At 34.6% G+C, this 21,026-nt stretch overlaps 1 pseudogene; it reads left to right on the top strand.

The window, feature by feature from the left end:
• The first annotated feature begins 217 nt into the window (after positions 1-217).
• LOC134761423 (large ribosomal subunit protein uL23-like) lies at positions 218-698 on the top strand (annotated as a pseudogene).
• The last annotated feature ends 20,328 nt before the right edge of the window (positions 699-21,026 follow it).

The raw sequence follows: 21,026 nt of genomic DNA, 5'->3' as shown, positions 1-21,026 counted from the left end.
AATTATTTTGATTTTCTCTGGCAACACTTTTGTTTCATATACATTTATATTATTTTTACTTTTGCATAGATCTTTCTACTATGACTTTTCAATCATTTTTCTCTTTTTGCATCCTTTTCTTCCAAGTATTTATTAGACTTACATTACCTCAATTGAAATATTTACGTTTGAGCGCTATAAGCCCATTGTAACGAGTCTCAGAGACCCTTTTCACAAGATGGCGCCGAAGGAGAAGAAGGAAGCTCCTACCCCTCCTAAAGCCAGAGCCAAAGCAAGGCTTTGAAGGTCAAAGTCAAGTAGGCAATGTTGAAGGGTGTCAAGAGTTACAAAAAAAATAAGATCCATATGTCACCCACCTCCCGGCGGTCCAAGACACTGAAACTCTGGAGGTAGCCCAGATATCCTCAGAAGAGTGCCCCCAGGAGAAACAATCTTGACTACTATGCTGTCATCAAGTTTCTGCTGACCACTGAGTCCGCCATGAAGAATATAGAAGACAACAACATGCTTGTATTCATTGTGGATGTTAAAGCCAACAAGCACCAGATCAAACAGGCTGTGAAGAAGCTCTGTGACATCGATGTAGCCAAGGTCAACACCCTGATTAGGCCTGAGGGAGAGAAGGCATATGTTCAACTGGCTCCTGATTACGATGCTTTGGATGTTGCCAACAAAATTGGGATCATGTAAACTGAGTCCAACTGGCTAATTATATATGTATATACCATTTCACCAGAAAAAAAAGAAATATTTATCTTCCATTGAAAAAATGCCAAACAGTAACATCCTTTGAAAGCCTTGCAGGTACAAGTAGCCTATAAATTTCTTTTAAGTATGAATTTTTAGAGAGTAGATTAAAATATACGCCTAAAGATAGAACTTCTATTCATGTACATGTTAGGATAAAATTATTCTAATATGCAGTGATATAAAGCCCTGCCCTCTAGATATCCGAACACAATGAGGAAAGTAATAAGATGCTAGACTAACCACACAATTCACCACTTGACCATAGCCAGTACTAGGTGAACATATCCTACCTGGTAACTATTGTATGTGACAATTCCCCTCGTCAATCTTCTCTTTTGTTTATTTCACCAAACTATAAAAAATTCTAAGTAGTGCAAAGAAAAGAGGTACAAAACAACAGAAGAATCTATAATTCATGTCTACAGTTTCATTTACTTATACATTCTTTATGATGTACTAAAATGCTCCTTCTACTAGGAAAAGTAAGAGTGACTACAAACCTGTTATACCAAGAGAATGCATTTATAAAAATAGATATGTCTTATAATCAAAAAGATTCATTACTGGACATGTTAAATGAGATATAGTAATAAAAATACCATAAGAATATTAATGACATTCTGACAGGTTTTATTAGAGAAAGGCTCTTAAATCTAAAATCAAAGTGAGGAGTTGTTTTCTAATGATAAAAATGAAGAGTAGTGAATTCTAGAATATTTTGAATATAATACCTCAACTTCTTTTTTTATATTAATTGTGGGACAAAACAAATTTTAACATACATTACCAATTTACTTGCCCTCATAGTATATAAACAGTTAATAGGTAAATATCCGTTTATTTTCTATATAAAATCATCTAAATGTTTGATATATTGTTTTATTATTTCCTTCCAAATTAGTGTATATAAACCATTGCCGATATATAGCATGTATGTCAAAGGCATTTCTGGATACTTTTAGGTCATCTGAAGCAGCAAGCTCAAGAAAATTAAACCAAGGTAGAAATTATGTTTAAGACATAGTCATATTTCTTCTTGACTTTATCTTATATTTCTAATAAGTACCATTGCCTATCTTTTTTGCATACATCCACTTTTATGATACCACTAATTTGACTAGTCTTTACTACATATTTTACTTTATGATTTATTTGCATTTTATTATTTAAAAATTTGCTTCTCCTAGTCTTTGCATGCATTTGTTCACTTTTTCAATGTGGGTTCAGCTCACAATTGAGAGGAAAAATTCAATGATCATTAATGTGTTATTTAATAACTTCATCAATTTAATATTTTTGAGCATATACAATTTGGTAGTCACATAGGTACCACTGGTTTGGAAAAGTTTTCAATAAATTATAAATGAATGATAACTTTCTTATTTTCCTGAACCTAGAATGATTATATTATGAAAACATAGTTTTTAATTAGCAATGAAGCTCTTTCCTGGAACGTGGGGAAACATTTTTTAGAATAGAGCACCAATGCTATTTCTTAGTATTTCTTATCAATTCCAAATAACCACCCTCTCTTTGAACAAATTGTTTTTAATGTTAAGCGCACTGGAAACACATAATCAGATCTCTCATCCTTATATACCCAAATGTTGGTTCTCTCAAGTAATGAGACTATCACAAAATATCTGAAACAAACCACAATAACCACCAAATCCCACTCAGCTGAATTTATTGCAAACTAAAGTAAGAGAACATTATATTGACCAGACACAGTCACTTCTAGAAGAACAAACTACTGACTTTTATGGAGATTTGCGAGAATGTATTAAACAGAGATCAGGGATTGGCAAACTTTCATAAGTGTGAGTACATTAATGTCAACTACAGAAGCATGAGGCTATTGATTTGTTGACACTGTGAAGTGTATTCATTTGGAGCAGGGCCAACTACATAATTTAAAAGGCTCAGTACAAAATTCAAATGTAGGGTCTCTCTTTCAAAAGCTAGAAAAAGAACCCTTTTTCCTTTCTGCCATGATCTCTGTTGATCTTTAAGAGTGTTATTATTTTACTATATGATGTTACACCCCAGTGTGGACAGTAAATGTAGATCCTTATAGGAACACTCAGTAGGATTAGAGGAGAAGGCAGCTGAGAACCATCCCAGGGATGCGGAGTGGCAGTGGGTGATGGGACCATTAATGAACCAAAGATCTAAGCCCCTGACTCATACTTTGTTGTCCCATTGGACTTCATTTTTTTGTTGAAAACTGGACATTTTATATACTGTATTGTAACAAGTGGGGATCACATTCCTCCACATCATGCCCCACCCCCATCAAGGTCTGTATTACACTTTTTGTTTTCATTTCTGTTATTTGTTGCTGGGATATATTTTTTTAATTTTTTACTCATTATTTAGCATAATTCTTGAAACAAATTTGTAGTTTCTGTATTCTTTCCAGTGCGTTACCCCTGAGTTCTCTGTTGGCTTTATTATTATTATCATTATTTTTAATTTTAAGCTTGACTTCTTAGGTGTCATGCCTTATTCAGTGTAATTTAATGTGAGCGATGATTGCTTGGGAGATTTTTTTTATTTCATTGTCTTTGCATATTTCACTCTGTGAAAAGATGACCTGAGTGATAAGGCATGCCTTCAAACTTTAGGCAGTTTACAAGACAAACTTAGCTTTCACTTTCTTCTGCAAAGCTTCAGGGTCAATCAACGGTGATCCACTGGTGCCGTCTTCGTCTCAGGTTTTCTCCGGCATGTGCACTGGCTTGCACAAGCATACAATCTTTTAGATTCCTAGGAATAACTGGACACTTTTCAAAGTATCCTATGGTCATCTACTTCCCCAGGATTTCCTTTTAAAGATGTGCGCAGGCTCTCGTTTGGCCCAACTAAAATCACAACTTTATGTAAGTGAGATATGACCAGTAGTTTGCTATTTTATGGGTAATATCATAGTGTTAGACTCTCCTCCCTCTTTTGAGAGGAGTTCTAAATCAAATCAAATAGCCACTGTACTCTAAGAATATATATTTTCCAGTGAACTTCAAATGTGGACGAAATGTTGATAGCCCTCTGGGGATGGTGCTTTTAACAGAGGCCTAAGAGTGTTTAGGGATCTTTCTCTCTCAATCTATTTCTCTCTCTGTCTGTCTTTCTCTCTCTTTTGCTATATTGCTGGCTTTTGTCTACTGTACCACTGAACTGGAAAAGGAAGGGGAATGGGGAAACATCACAGAACCTGCTGTCTTACCAAGGTTCAGTAGTATCTTTCAGATAGATTATTTTCCTACCTTTGTGTAGTTGTGTTAATTGTCAGTACTAAAATGGCTGATTTTAGTTGATTTGCCCACATTTTAATGGTTTTAGAGGGAGAACAAGTTCACTGAGATCCTCACTCCACCATTTTGGAAGTTTATCTCTCTATGGAGACTTTGTGTAGTAATAGCAGTGACTTTCAGTCAAGAGACACTGCTTTTTAGTATTAACTCTATAGGAAAGTAATCAAGAGAATGAATACCCTGACCTTATTTTATTTGAACTCCTTCCTGTGTTCTCCTTTGGCCAAACTAATCAGAAGTCAGAAACCACAGGCATGTCATTATTCATCCATGCAAACCAGTCTCCAAAGGAATAGAAAAGAGAAGAAAATTGTTAAAAAAAAAAACAACAACAGATAATTTGGGAATTATCATCTATAATGACATAATTTCTTTGAATAATATAAAATATATATTAATTTGAAATACAGTGACATTATTTTTCTCTATTAATGAAGTTAGAAAAGTTAGAAATCAGCAGTAGATTCCAGTAAACTAAGTTCACTTTGTTATTGCAAAACAAGATATTAGAAAAAATTAAAACCATAGTTAGCTAGATAAGATATAAAAATGAGTTTTTGTACCAATAAAAGAGCAGTTATAGACTATTTGTTTGAATTTTTGCCTTTAAATTGCCTCTCTGAAGTCTTCCTATATTGGGAGTAATTGAAGATGCTCCTATCCCATTGAACATAATCATAGCAAGAAATTGTAGTCTTCAGTACTCCTGTAGGACCATGTTTTCATTTTTGCATTTAAATTTGAACACTGTGTAATCAAAAATTTATGAGCTGACTGGGGAAAGTTGAGTGAATATCTTGAGTGAAATGATTAAAGAAACTTGAGAAATGATTTATGTGGCAAGATAAAAATGTTCGATATGTACACTGTCAAAGGATGAAATGAGGAATACGATAACTACTTTCAAACACTAATCAGAGGCATACACAAAGAAGAATGACTTAAAATGTGCCAAATAATATAGTGAAGAATAATGGAAACAAATCAAGAAGATCTTTAAAATGTGAGCTAATCTCAAGAATATTTTCCCATTGCTACCTTAATTGAACATGACTATTGAAATATACATGGTTACTGAAAGAATCTATCAAGCAAAAGCATGAGTCAAATAATACTTGATTAATTGACAATTTAGAAATCTGGAAAATTACTATATTAGACTAACATTATCTGTTAATGTTGTTCTTCTTAACTCTTATTTGGTGGGGCTTCAGATTAATTTTCTCATTTGTTGAGTTTACACACTTTATGTAATTGATATGGTTTGGCTGTGTGTGTCTTCCACAAATCTTATTGTTAATTGTAGTTCCCATAATTCCCACGTGTTGTGGGAGGGACCTGGTGGGAGATAGTTGAATAATGGCGGCAGTTTCCCCCATGCTGTTCTTGTGGTAGTGAATAAGTTTCATGAGATCTGATGGTTTCATAAGGGGAAACCTCTTTCACTTGGCTCTCATTCTCTCGTCTGCTGCCATGTACGATGTGCCCTTTGCCTTCCACCATGATTGTGAGGCCTCCCCAGCCACATGGAACTGTGAGTCCACTGAATCTTTCTCTTTATAAATTACCCAGTCTTGGGTATGTCTTCATCAGCAGCATGAAACCAGACTAATATAATAATGAATCAACAAAAACGTAGTTGGAATTCTGTATGCATTTCTGGAGAATTATTTATGGGAAAACATAATGGATTTTGCAAAAAACTCTAAAGTGATGAGTTAAACCATCATACCATATGATGAAAAAGAAAAAATGAAAAGCACTTGAAAATTCAAAGACTAAGAAAAATTGTAAAAGTCTGTAAGTGTATAAAATATTTGTATAACCATCACCTATTTATCAAATACAAGAATGCTGGAAGTAGGCAAAATACTTTGAAGTTCAATAGACTAGATACAAATATTTATTAATTCCACAGCACAAATGTTGCACACAATATTTATGGGAAGTATGTGAGATCTTTGGTATGTAACAGTAAATAAGGTACAGTTTTAGTCCTCAGAGAATTTATATCATCGTGAGAGGAAGAAGTAATAAAATATGCAAAGACACATATAAATGCATAGTTCTATACAAGCACATTCGAAGGGCATCTAACAACATTTATGAAGGTACATGGAGACTAAGAGGTGCAATCATAGAAGATTTAAGGGTGATGTAGGGATTGGGAAAGATTTTTAAGAATAGAGATAACAGCATTTCCAAAAATCTGAAAATAGAATTACCATTCGATCCAGCAATCTCACTACTGAGTATCTACTGAAAGAAAAATAAATTAATATATCAAAGATACTTGCACTCACCTCACACATTTATTATGGCACTATTCACAGTAGAAAAGCTATGGAATCAACCTAAGCATCCATCAACAGATTAATGGATAAAGAAAATGTGGTATATACACACGATAGAATACTATTCAGCCATATAAAAATGGAATCATGTCCTTTGCAGCAACATGGATGGAACTGGAGGCCATTCTTTTAAGTGAAATAAACCAGTCACAAAAAGACAAATATTGCATGTTCTCATTTATATGTGGGAGCTAAAACTTTTGAACACATGGAGGTAGAGGGTGAAAAATAGAAAGTATAGATTGGGAAGAGGGAGTAGGGAGGGGGAGGATAAAAAGAGAAATAGGCTAATGCATACAAACATGCAGTAATATAGATGGAATTGTATTTGTCCGTTCTTATGGTGCTGATAAAGAAATACCCGAGACTGGGCAATTTACAAAAGAAAGAGAGGTTTAATGGACTTACAGTTAGTTCCATGTGGCTGGGGAGGCCTCACAATCATGGCAAAAGGCAGGGAAACACCCCTTATCGGATCTCCTGAGACTTATTCACTATCACAAGAACAGCACGGGAAAGACCTGCCACCATGATTCACTTACCTCCCACTGGGTCCCTCCCACAACACGTGTGAATTCAAGATGAGATTTGGGTGGGGACACAGCCATACTGTATCAGGAATAAATACAATGTTTGATAGGATGACTATATTTAAAAATGTCTTGTACTTGGGTGATGGACACCCTGAATACCCTGACTTTATTACTGCACATTATATGCATATAACATAATATTTCATGTACCTTGTAAATATGTACACATTTTTAAAAAATGAAATAAAATTATGAAAAAGGACATTATGAAAATAGATAACTTACATTTTCAGGTCTCTAAGAAATTCTGATATGAAAATCAATCTCCACCACTCCCCAAAAACGGAGAAAATCTATTTCAATAAAATTTTGTCTTGTTTCAATATATACATATTTTTAAATTTGAGACAGGGTCTCACTCTGTTATCCAGCCTGGAGTGCAGTGGCACAATCTTGGCTCATTGCAACTTCTGCCTCCCAGGTTCAACCAATTTTCCTGCCTCAGCCTCCCTAGTATTTGGGACTAAAGCTGTGCGCCATCATGCCCGGCTAATTTTTGTATTTTTTTTTTTTTTTAAATAGAGATGGGGGTTTCACCATGTTGGCCATGGTGGCCTCGAACTCCTGACCTCGGGTGATCTGCCTGCTTCAGCCTCCCAAAGTGCTGGGATTACAGGTGCAAGTGACATACTGGGCCATATTTCAATAATATTTTGTTAGTGATGTTAGGTGGCAAAATGTTATGTGTTATATGGTTAATAACTGCCAATTAGTTCAAATGTTGGAGATAACAAGCTTAAGAAGTTAGTCATCTGAAACATTCGTTTAAATTGGATTTCTAAAAGAAAATCCTGGAAGAATGATTGGAATAGCTAAACTTCTCTCAAACCAGGGTACTTTCGATTTAGAAAGCACATTTTTTACTATATTAAAAAAGATGTATTAAGAGTACTGAGAGGAATTTTAATATTTCCAAAGGCATTAAGTGTCAGCCTTGTGAGTAAATTTCAATACTTCTGAAGCTTGTAGGTGTGCCTTATGACACCGCTAATTACATTACGTCAGTATAATGGAGTTTAAGTTATAATTTGCCATTTAATCTTCTCAGCTGATAAACTGTTAGCAAATTTAAAATTAAACAGTGATTTTGAAGCTTTTTGTTAATTCCTCTGTGTAGCAGGTTATTTATAAATTTACAGTAGCTTACTTCTAGGTAACATATTAATGAGCTCTGAGGCTTTAATGCCTTGAAAATCTGTTATATTACCAAGCTGTCATTTTAGTAGGAAATTTTGGTCTAATAATTACTTGACTTAATAAGATCATATTCAATCATACTTTTCTACAGCTGCAGTGTAGTCAAAAATTATCCCTTAGGAATCCATTTGTCTTTTTTCACATTTCATTGATTTTTTAAATGTTTAAATTGACAAATACAAATTGTATATATTTATCATGCACAACATGTGGTTTTAAAATATGTGTACATTATAAAATGGCTAACTGGAGCTAATTAACATATATATTACCTAACACTGATTTTTTTTGTGTGATGCAAATACTTAAAAACTACCCTTTTTCCAATTTTCAAAAATAAAATTCATTGATATTAATTATAATAATCATTTTGTACCATAGATCTTTTGAATTTACACCTCCCATATAAGTGAAATTTTGTATCTTTTGATTAATGTCTCCCCACATTTACCCCACACCACAGTGCCTGGTAACGACCGCTCTACTCCCTACTAGTATGAATTCAGCTTTTTTAGATTCAACATATAAGTGAGATCACACAGTATTTGTCTTTGTGTGCCTGGCTTGTTTTGTTTAATATAATATCCTTAAGGTTAATTTATGTTGTTACAAATGACAGGATTTCTTTCTTTTTAAGGCTGAATAGTATTCCATCGTGTATATATGCCACATTTTAAAATCCATTATCTGCTGATGAACACTTAGGTTGAATCCATATCATGGCCAGTGTGACTAATACTGCAATGAGCATGGAAGTGAAGACATTCCTTCTGCATAGTGATTTCATTTTCTTTAGATATATACTCAGAATCAGAATTGCTGGATGATCTGGTACTTTTATTTTTAATTTTTGATGAACTTCTATAGTGTTTTCTTTAATGGTTGCACCAGTTTATATTCTCACAAATAATGTGCAAAGGTACCCTTTTCTCCACATCCTTATCAACAAGTGTCTTTCAGCTTTTTGTTAATATGTGTTCTAACAGGTTTTAGGTGATATCTCATTGTGGTTTTAATTTACTTTTCTGTGATGATTAGTGATGTTGAACATTTTTTCATATACCCATTGGCCATCTGTATGTATATATTTTTGAGAAATGCCTATTTAGATCCTATGTTCATTTTTTTTTAATTGGGTCATTTGGTTTCTTACTATTGAATTGTTCGGATTCTCTATATATTTAGAATATTAGTACTTTATCAGATGTATATTTGCAAATACTTTCTCCTGCTATGTAGGTTGTCTCTTTGTTGATTGTTTCCTTAGCAGAGAAAAAGCAGTTTGATTTGATGTAATCCTATTTGTCTAATTTTGCTTTTGTTGCCTGTGCTTTTGGGTTCATATCTCAAAAATCATTGCTGAAACCAGTGTCTAGGAGCTTTTCTCCTATTTTTTCCTACTAGTTTTACAGTTGAAGAATTATATTTAAGTCTTTACTATATTTTGAGTTGATTTTTATATATGGTGTGAGATGTTGGTCTAATTTCATCCTTCTGCATGTAGATAATCCATGTGTCCATTTATTGAAGAGGCCTTTCTTTCCCAATTGTGTGTTATTAGCAACTTTGTAAAAACTGAATTGACCACACATGTGGATTTATTTCTGGAATCTCTATTCTGTTGCATTGGCCTATGTGTCTGTTTTTATGCCAGTTCCATGATGTTTTGGTTAGTATAGCTTTGTAAAGTAGGTAGTGTGATACCTCCAGCTTTGTTCTTTTTGCTCAAGATTGCTTTGTCTATTCAGTATTTTGTGGTTTCATACACAATTTAGATTTTTTTTCTGTTTCTGTGAAGAATGTCATTGAAATTGTGATGGAATTGCATTGAATCTTCAAATTCTTTTGGGAAGTAGGGACATTTTAACAATATTAATTCTTCCTATTTGTAAACATGGGATTTCCTACTATATACTTGAGTTTTCTTCATTTTCTTTCATTATTGTTTTATAATTTGGAGTGTACAAGGCTTTCACCTGCTTGGTTAAATTTATTCCTATGTATTTTTTGGTAGCTGTTATAAATGGAATTGTTTTCTTGATTTATTTTTTGGATAGTTTCGTTTCAGTGTATGGAAATGCTGCAATGTTTTGTGCTGTTTTTTGTTTATTTTCTATGGTTTTTTTTATTTTTTGTGTACTGAATTTATCAGTTCTTAGAGTTTTTTTTAGTGTGGCATCTTTAGGGTTTTCTACATAAAGATTATATTATCCCAAAATAGGAAAAATGTATTTTTTTTCTTTCCATTTCTAATGTCTCTTGCCTCTCTCTCTTTTGCGTAATTGCTCTAGCTAGGACATTCAGTACTATGTTGAACAGAAGCAGCGAAAGTGAGTATCCTTGTATTCCTGATGTTAGAGGAAAAGCTTTCAAATTTCACCTTAGAATATGATGCTAGCTGTATGTTTGTTATATATGCTCTTTTATTGTGTTGAGGTACATTTCTTCTATACCAGTTTGTTGAGAGTCTTATTATGAAAGGATGTTGAATTGTGTCAAATGCTTTTTATGCCTTATTGAGAGGATTATGTAATTTCTTTACATCATTCTGTTAATGTGGTATATTGCATTTATAGATTTGGCTTTGTTGGACCATTCTTGTATTCCTGGGATAAATCTTACTTGATGATGGTGAATTGTCAACAATCCTTTTAATGTAGTATTGAATTTTGTTTGCTATGTTTTTGCTAAGGATTTTTATACATGTGTTTATCAAGCATATAACCTTGTAACTTTTTTTATAGTGTTCTTGTCTGGCTTTAATATTAGGGTAATGATACTTAGTGAAATGAATTTGGAAGTACTTCTTTCTCTTCAATTTTTTGAAACAGTTTGAGTTAGCTTGGTTTAGTTCTTCAAACGTTTGGTACAATTCATCAGTGAAGCTATCAGGTTCTGGGCTTTTCTTTGATGAGAGATATTTTGTTATTTTGATATTTTGATATTTTGTTATTGATTCAATCTCCTAATTTGTTACTGGTCTGTTTAGAATTTCTATTTCTTCATGATTCAGTCTTAGTAGGTTGTATGGTCTAGAAATGAATCCATTTCCTCTGGTTGTCCATTTTGAGGAGAGTGTAATTGTCCATAGTGCTCTCCTGTAATCCTTTGTACTTCCATGCTGTTAGTTCTAATGTCTCCTCTTATATTTCTAATTTTATTTATTTGAATCTTCTGTATTTTTCTTGGTCCAGCTAAATGTCTGCAGATACTGTGTATACTTTCAGAAAGCCAACTCTTAATTTTATTAATGTTTTCTCTTACTTTTCTAGTCTCTATTTTATGTATTTTCATTTAGATCTTTATTATTTTCTCTATTCTCCTTTTTTTTTTTTTTTTTTTGAGACGGAGTTTCACTCTTGTTGCCCATGCTGGAGTGCAGCCTAATGTTGTGGCATCTAGTCTGGCATTAGAAAAAGCCTGGATGATCAATATGTGCATACCAGATTTTAATCTGGGGCTGTAAGAGACTTCAGTGCTGAGTTTTACTGGGGCAGGCCTAGTTTTGAGGTCCAAGGCGAAATACAGTGCTCATCTCCCTCTCCTCTTGCATCCAGGGTTTTTAATCTATCCTGGAGAATGTTCCATGTATGCTACTATTATTATTTTGCAATCTCTCTCTCTCTTCAGGTTTATTAATATTTCGTGTATTTATTTAGGTTACTCAATGTTTAGTACAAATATATTTATAATCATTATATTTTCTTGTTGAATTAACTCCTTCATTATAAAATAATAATTGCATTAGTCTGTTCTCGCACTGGTATAAAGATACTACCCAAGACTGGATAATATATAAAGGAAAGAGGTTTAATTGACTCACAGTTTTGTAAAGCTAGGGAGGCCTCAAAAAACTTACAATCATGGAGGAAGGAAAAGGAGAAGCAGGCACCTTCTTCACAAGGTGGCAGGAAAGAGAGAAAGTAATAGTTCAGGAAAAACTACCGTTTATAAAACCATCAGATCTGATGAGAATTCACTCACTATCAGGAGAACAGAGTGGGGGAAATTGCCCCCTTGATTCAATGATTTACTTCCCTTGACACATGGGGATTATAATTTGAGGTGAGATTTGGGTGGGGACACAGAGTCAAACCATATCAATGATCTATTTTATTCTGCTTACAGTTTTTGACATAAAGTCTATTTTATCTGGTATAAGTATAGCTACTCTTCCTTCCTTTTGTTCTCCAAATTTTTGAAATATCTTTTTGTACTTCCTCACTTTCAGGGTATATGCATCTTTATGGGTGAAGTGAGTCTTTTGTAGTTGAGTCTTGTTTTAATCTATTGAGCCACTCTATGTCTTTTGATTGAAGTATTTAATCCATTTATATTTAAGGTAAATATTGATAAGTAAGAACTTACTACTACCATTTTGTTGCTTTATTTGTAAATCCTTTATTCCTTTCTTGCTGTCTTTTTTTTTTGTAATTAAGTAATATACTTTTATTTCTTGCTGTTTATCTTTTATGTGTCTACCATTGGCTTTTGCTTTGTGGTCACCATAAGGTTTACAAAAAACATCTTACAGTCTACCTTGAACAAATTAACAAATTTGCCTACAAAAAATTTTTACTCCTTCCAAAAACTTTACATTTTTAATGTCACAATTTACATATTTTATATGATATTTCCCTGAACAGATTTTTTAGCTATTGTTTTTTATAGTTTTATCTTTTAAACTTCATACTTAAGATTATAAGTGATATATGCATCACCATTACAGTTTCAGAGTATTCTGAATTTGCTGATATATTTACTTATAACAATGAACTTTATAGTTTCATATTATTTTGTGTTACTAATTAGAATTCTTTGATTTCAGTTTGTAGCATTTTCTTTAGCATTTCTTGTAAGATATGTTTAATGGTGATGAACATTCTTAACATTCGTTTATCTGAGAAAGTTTATCTTTCCTTCATTTATGAAGAACAGATTTATTGAGTTTAGTATTCTTGGATGGAAGTTTTTTTTTTTTCTTCAGCATTTTGAATATATCAACCCATTGTTCCCTGGGTTTTTTTTTTCATTTTTTTTATTTACTATTTTTCTAATATTATTGAATCCTTTCTTTGTATTTTTTTGAAGTTTGTTATCTTCTTTAAAACAATTATTTCGATTTTTTTTTGTCAGCCAATTTATATATCTTCATTTTTGGGGGGTGGGGTGTGGCTGCCTATTGGGATATTTTTGTAGTGTTTTGGTGTTTGCTCTGGTTTGAATATTTGTCCCCTCCAAAACTCACGATAAAATTTGGTCACTGTTGTGGTGGTGTTAGAAACTGAGAATTTAGGAGGTAAAAAGGCCATTAGGGAGGGCTCTGCCCTTATGGGATCAGTGGGGTAGGATCAGTGTTGTTATAAATGACAAATTTGGCTTTTTTTTTTTTTTTTTCATCTTTACCCTTCTGTCCTCCACCATGTGAAGACAAAGAATTCCAGCATGAGGGAAAATGTGATACTCAAGGTGCCATCTCGAAATCAGAATCACTGAACCTGCCAGCATCTTAATGTTGAACTTCTAAGCCTCCAGAACTTTGAACCAATAAATTCCTGTTCATTCTAAACTTCTCAGTCAGATATTCTGTTATAGTAGCACTAATGGACTAAGACTATCATGTCTCCTTGGATTTTTATGTTTCTTGTTGCCTTACATTGATGTGTGCTGCTTTGAAAAAGTAGGGACTTGGCTGCATAAATGTTTTCTTTTAAGAAGTGTCTGTTCATTTCCTTCACCCATTTTTTGATGGGGTTGTTTGTTTTTTTCTTGTATATTTCTTTGGGTTCATTGTAGATTCTGGATATGAGCCCTTTGCCAGATGAGTAGGTTGTGAAAATTTTCTCCCATTGTGTAGGTTGCCTGTTCACTCTGATGGTAGTTTCTTTTGCTGTGCAGAAGCTCTTTAGTTTAATTAGATCCCATTTGTCAATTTTGGCTTTTGTTGCCATTGCTTTTGGTATTTTAGACATGAAGTCCTTGCCCATGCCTATGTCCTGAATGGTAATGCCTAGGTTTTCTTCTAGGGTTTTTATGGTTTTAGGTCTAACATTTAAGTCTTTAATCCATCTTGAATTAGTTTTTGTATAAGGTGTAAGGAAGGGATCCAGTTTCAGCTTTCTACATATGGGTAGCCAGTTTTCCCAGCACCATGTATTAAATAGGGAATCCTTTCCCCATTGCTTGTTTTTCTCAGGTTTGTCAAAGATCAGATAGTTGTAGATATGTGGCGTTATTTCTGAGGGCTCTGTTCTGTTCCATTGATCTATATCTCTGTTTTGGTACCAGTACCACGCTGTTTTGTTTACTGTAGCCTTGTAGTATAGTTTGAAGTCAGGTAGCGTGATGCCTCCAGCTTTGTTCTTTTGGCTTAGGATTGACTTGGTGATGCAGGCTCTTTTTTGGTTCCATATGAAGTTTAAAGTAGTTTTTTCCAATTCTGTGAAGAAAGTCATTGGTAGCTTGATGGGGATGGCATTGAATCTATAAATTACCTTGGGCACATGAAAAAATGCTCACCATCACTGGCCATCAGAGAAATGCAAATCAAAACCACAATGAGATACCATCTCACACCAGTTAGAATGGCAATCATTAAAAAGTCAGGAAACAACAGGTGCTGGAGAGGATGTGGAGAAATAGGAACACTTTTACACTGTTGTTGGGACTGTAAACTAGTTCAACCACCATGGAAGTCAGTGTGGCGATTCCTCAGGCATCTAGAACTAGAAATACCATTTGACCCAGCCATCCCATTACTGGGTATATACCCAAAGGACTATAAATCATGCTGCTATAAAGACACATGCACACGTATGTTTACTGCGGCACTATTCACAATAGCAAAGACTTGGAACCAACCCAAATGTCCAACAATGATAGACTGGATTAAGAAAATGTGGCACATATACACCATGGAATACTATGCAGCCATAAAAAATGGTGAGTTCATGTCCTTTGTAGGGACATGGATGAAATTGAAAATCATCATTGTCAGTAAACTATCGCAAGAACAAAAAACCAAACACCACATATTCTCACTCATAGATGGGGATAGAATAATGAGAACACATGGACACAGGAAGGGGAACATCACACTCTGGGGACTGTTGTGGGGTGGGGGGAAGGGGGAGGGATAGCTTTAGGAGATATACCTAATGCTAAATGATGAGTTAATGAGTGCAGCACACCAGCATGGCACATGTATACATATGTAAGTAACCTGCACATTGTGTACATGTACCCTAAAACTTAAAGTATAATAATAATAAAATAAAATTAAAAAAAAATGAAATAGTAGATACTTATTCCAGGCTTTGCAGCCTGGCTTTGCCTCAGAAAGTGCAGGATCAGTCCGCCCATACAAAAATCCTCAGTATGCCATCTAGTGTCGTTTGAGGGTGTCATAGTTTGCTGGATTCCTTGGGCAGGTTGGCCTGGCACCTGGGTTTGCAGGGCTGAGCCTGAAGCCTGGATCTTCTGGGGTGAACTTATTCATTAGGTCTGAAGGAATGGGCCTTTAGCCTGGATCTACTAGGGTAAGTTTGGAGCCTGTCTTGTAGTGGCTGGCATAAATCCTGGGTTCACAGGGGTTCACCTCACACTGGGGTGGCCTTGAGCGTAAGTCTATATATGGACTGGTCAGATGTTGGGTGGCTCATATAGAGCCTGGGTTCAAAGGGATAGGCCTGGTGCCTAAGTCCATGGGGGTAGGCCTGGTACCTAAGACCACTGGGAAAGGCCTGGATCCTGAGTCCCTAGGATTCCATTGTGCACGCTAGATCCTGAGAGTATGAAATTATGCCTGGCACCAAGGTGGGCTTGAAGGCTCAGTCTTTGGAGACCAGTCTGGAGCTTGGGGCTGCACTCCCTGGAGTCTGTATCCACAGGGCCCAAACTGTTGGCTAAGTCCGCAGGTGTCAGCCTGAGGACTAGGACTACAGGGTGTGGAGGTCTGTGCTGGGTCTAGTCTGGAACCTGAAGCCACCGGGGTCAGTCTGACTGTGGGGTGGACTAGAGATTAAGTCTGCCATGACTTGTGGGCCTAGAACCTGGGGTTGTAGAATCAAGTCTGGCAATGGAGTGAGCATGGAGGCTCAGTTGTAAGTACCAGGGTGGAGTCTGGGTCCACGTGGTCCATTAAATCCTGTGTAAGGCTGGATTTAACTGGGGTGGACTTTCTTCAGAGTCCAAGGCAAAGTACAGTGCTCACTTCCTTCTTCTTCTCCTCAGCAAAGATATCTTTCTCCAGGTTGTGCTCCCTGGGGTTGAGCAAAGGGTAAAGAAGGTAATATAGAACTATGTTTCCTATACTCATTAATGCATTTTTTTTCTTCTTTTTGTGCTATACCTAGGTTCTTTAATCCCTCACTGGGTTTCTTTAGCTCTGTGAAGGTGTTTTGTGTATAAATAGTTGTTTAAATTGATGTTTCTGTGGTGGGATGAGCACTTGAAACTCTTCATCTCTGTTGTTTTTGAAAAGAAAATTAAAATTTTTAAATTAGCAAGAATAAGCAAATTATGTTTCATATAAAATTAAAATGGTGCATGATGAATGCTGTTAATGTTTTCTTTATCATTTAATATAAAGAATAATCAAATTAGTTATTAAATTGATTGTTAGGTTATTTTAACTAAATGTATCTAGTAACAAGGAGGTTAGACATAGGAGCATAATATATTCCCAATGTTGAGTTTCTAGCAACTTACACTGAAAAGGTTCAAATTTCTAACAGCACTCAGCATTCTAATGAAACTCATGATAATATGGAGCTCCTGCAAAGAGGAAAAGGATTAAATCCTCTATGCAACACTTAAAGCCGATAATTTGTTTGGCATGTTACTTGAACATTTACCTGATATAGTAAAATATCTGGTTATAGTTTTTCTCTATAATATCACCCTCAATTTATTCTGAGTATAACATATTGTATTTACATTTAAATATGGATTTATTTATCTTTTTTATTTAAAAATTTTATTTTGAAATAATTGTATATTCATCTGCAGTTTTAAGAAATAATAGAGATAAATTATGTTTCCTTTACCCAATTTTTTCCTAATGGCAACATATTGCAAAAACTTATAGTCTGACATCACAACCAGACTATTGTCATTAATATAGTTAGCATGTAAAATGTTTTCACTAGCATAAAGACTTCTTATATTGCCCTTTTATAGATGCATCCACCTCACTTCTGTTCCATGCCTTTCTTTTATCAGTCAGAATAATTCTCTGGAGATTCACTCATGTTGTTTCATGTATCAACAGATCATTCTATGAAGTTATTGAATTGCATTCCATTTTGTAGTTAGACCATATTTTCTTTAGCAATTCAGCTGTTGAAAAACATCTAGTTGTTTCCAGTTTTTGGCTATTACAAATAAAACTGCTATAAACATAAGTGTATAGGTTTTTGTGAACATAATTTTTTAATTTTTTTTTCTGGAATAAATGCTTAGCAGTGCAATTTGTGTTAGGAAGGAAGGAAGGAAAAAAGAAGAGAGAAAGAGAGAAAGAAGAAAGAAAGACTGATCAGTGGACTGATTCCTTCCACTTTATTATCTATCAAAATTGTTTTTGCTCTTCCAGTTCTTTGCCTTTTCATTTAATTTTAGAATAATCTTGTCCGTATCTCCAATAGTCTTATTAAGATTGTAATAATGGTTGCATTAAATCTATATGTGAGTTTGAAGAAAACTTACATCTTTACTACATTGAGTTTTACAATCCATGAGCATGTTATGTTTCTTCATTTATTGAGATACTCAAAAATTTTTATCACAGTTATACAGTTTTCAGCATAAAAGTCCTGTGTATATTATATTAGATTTACCTATTTATTACATTATTTTGAGCTACTATAAAAATATATCATTTGGTATTTTTTATTGCTAGGACATTGAATGAAATTATAGATTTATGGGTTTTTTTGATTTTGGTTAATTTACTTATTCTAGGCTTTTTTTTTCTTATGATAGATTTTATGGGATTTTCTAAGTATACATTCATATCACTTGCACAAAAGGACTGTTTTATATCTTCATTTTTCATCCCTATACCATATATTTTTATTGCATTGGCTAGAATTTTGTTCAGTGTGGTGAATACGGTTGGTGAGGGTGAATATCTTTGCCTTGCTCCTGATCTTAAGGGGAAAGCATGCAGTTCTTCAACAGTGTGTACTATGTTAGCAGTAGGGTTTTTTGGTAGATGCTCTTTATCAACTTGAGGAAGATCTCTGTTCCTATTTTGGGGGAGTTTTTCTCATAAATGAGTGATGGCTTTTTTCAAAGACTTTTCTGCATTGACTGATATGATCATGGACCTTTTTCTCTTCCCTTATTAATATAATGAATGACTTTGTTTGATTTTTGAATACTGAACTGGATTTGCATCCCTGGAATAAAACTTATTTGGTAATAATGTGTAATTATTTTTATATAATGTTCAATCTGTTTGCTAATATTTTGTTAAAGGTTTTTGAATCTACATGGGAAATATTCGTCTGTACTTTTCTTTCTTTTATAGGCTGTATTTTTCTACTTGGCTATCAGTTTATACATTCCTTCAAACAATACACTGGGAAGATTCTCTCCTCTTTTATATTGTAGAAGAGATTGTACAGTTTTTGGTCTCAGTGTTTCTTTAAATGTTTGGTAGAATTTCCCAGTAACTTTGGTTCTGTTTATATGCTGGATTACGTTTATTGATTTGTGTATGTTGAACCAGCCTTGCATCCCAGGGATGAAGCCCACTTGATCATGGTGGATAAGCTTTTTGATGTGCTGCTGGATTCAGTTTGCCAGGATTTTATTGAGGATTTTTGCATCGATGTTCATCAGGGATATTGGTCTAAAATTCTCTTTTTTTGTTATGTCTCTGCCAGGCTTTGGTATCAGGATGATGCTGGCCTCAAAAAATGACTTAGGGAGGATTCCCTCTTTTTCTATTGATTGGAATAGTTTCAGAAGGAATGGTACCAGCTCCTCTTTGTACCTCTGGTAGAATTCGGCTGTGAATCCATCTGATCCTGGACTTTTTTTTGTTGGTAAGCTATTAATTATTGCCTCAATTTTAGAGCCTGTTATTGGTCTATTCAGAGATTCAACGTCTTCCTGGTTTAGTCTTGGGAGGGTGTATGTGTTGAGGAATTTATCCATTTCTTCTAGATTTTCTAGTTTTTTTACATAGAGGTGTTTGTAGTATTCTCTGATGGTAGTTTGTATTTCTGTGGGATCGGTGGTGATATCCCCTTTATCATTTTTTTATTGCATCTATTTGATTCTTCTCTCTTTTCTTCTTTATTAGTCTTGCTAGCAGTCTATCAATTTTATTGATCTTTTCAAAAAACCAGCTCCTGTATTCATAGATTTTTTTGAAGGGTTTTTTGTGTCTCTATCTCCTTCAGTTCTGCTCTGATCTTAGTTATTTCTTGCCTTCTGCTAGCTTTTGGATGGGTTTGCTCTTGCTTCTCTAGTTCTTTTAATTGTGATGTTAGGGTGTCAATTTTAGATCTTTCCTGCTTTCTCTTGTGAGCATTTAGTGCTGTAAATTTCCCTCTATACACTGCTCTAAATGTGTCCCAGAGATTCTGGTATGTTGTGTCTTTGTTCTCATTGGTTTCAAAGAATATCTTTATTTCTGCCTTCATTTCGTTATATACCCAGTAGTCATTCAGGAGCAGGTTGTTCAGTTTCCATGTAGTTGAGTGGTTTTGAGTGAGTTTCTTAATCCTGAGTTCTAGTTTGATTGCACTGTGGTCTGGGAGACAGTTTGTTATAATTACTGTTCTTTTACATTTGCTGAGGAGTGCTTTACTTCCAACTATGTGGTCAATTTTGGAATAAGTGCGATGTGGTGCTGAGAAGAATATATATTCTGTTGATTTGGGGTGGAGAGTTCTGTAGATGTCTTTTAGGTCCGCTTGGTGCAGAGCTGAGTTCAATTCCTGGATATCCTTGTTGACTTTCTGTCTCGTTGATCTGTCTAATGTTGACAGTGGGGTGTTAAAGTCTCTCATTATTATTGTGTAGGAGTCTAAGTCTGTTTGTAGGTCTCTAAGTACTTGCTTTATGAATCTGGGTGCTCCTATATTGGGTGCATATGTATTTAGGGATAGTTATCTCTTCTTGTTGAATTAATCCCTTTACCATTATGTAATGGCCTTCTTTGTCTCTTCTGATCTTTGTTGGTTTAAAGTCTGTTTTATCAGAGACTAGGATTGCAACCCCTGCCTTTTTTGGTTTTGCATTTGCTTGGTAGATCTTCCTCCATACCTTTATTTTGAGCCTGTTTGTGTCTCTGCACATGAGATGGGTTTCCTGAATACAGCACACTGATGGGTCTTGACTCTTTATCCAATTTGCCAGTCTGTGTCTTTTAATTGGAGCATTTAGCTCATTTACATTTAAGGTTAATATTGTTATGTGTGAATGTGATCCTGTCATTATGATGTTAGCTGAAATCCAGCATATAAACAGAACCAAAGACAAAAACCACATGATTATCTCAATAGATGCATAAAAGGCCTTCGACAAAATTCAACAGCCCTTCATGCTAAAAACACTCAATAAATTAGGTATTGATGGGATGTATCTCAAAATAATAAGAGTTATTTATGACAAACCCACAGCCAATATCATACTGAATGGGTGAAAACTGGAAGCAGTCCCTTTGAAAACTGGCCCAAGACAGGGATGCCCTCTCTCACCACTCCTATTCAATGTAGTGTTGGAAGTTCTGGCCAGGGCAATCAGGCAGGAGAAAGAGATAAAGGGTATTCAATTGGAAAAAGAGGAAGTCAGATTGTCCCTGT

Source organism: Pongo abelii, chromosome 4 (assembly GCF_028885655.2).
Source record: "Pongo abelii isolate AG06213 chromosome 4, NHGRI_mPonAbe1-v2.0_pri, whole genome shotgun sequence".
Lineage (NCBI taxonomy): Eukaryota > Metazoa > Chordata > Mammalia > Primates > Hominidae > Pongo > Pongo abelii.
The sequence above is the reverse complement of the archived record's forward strand: the minus strand, read 5'-3'. Positions and strand labels throughout refer to the sequence as shown.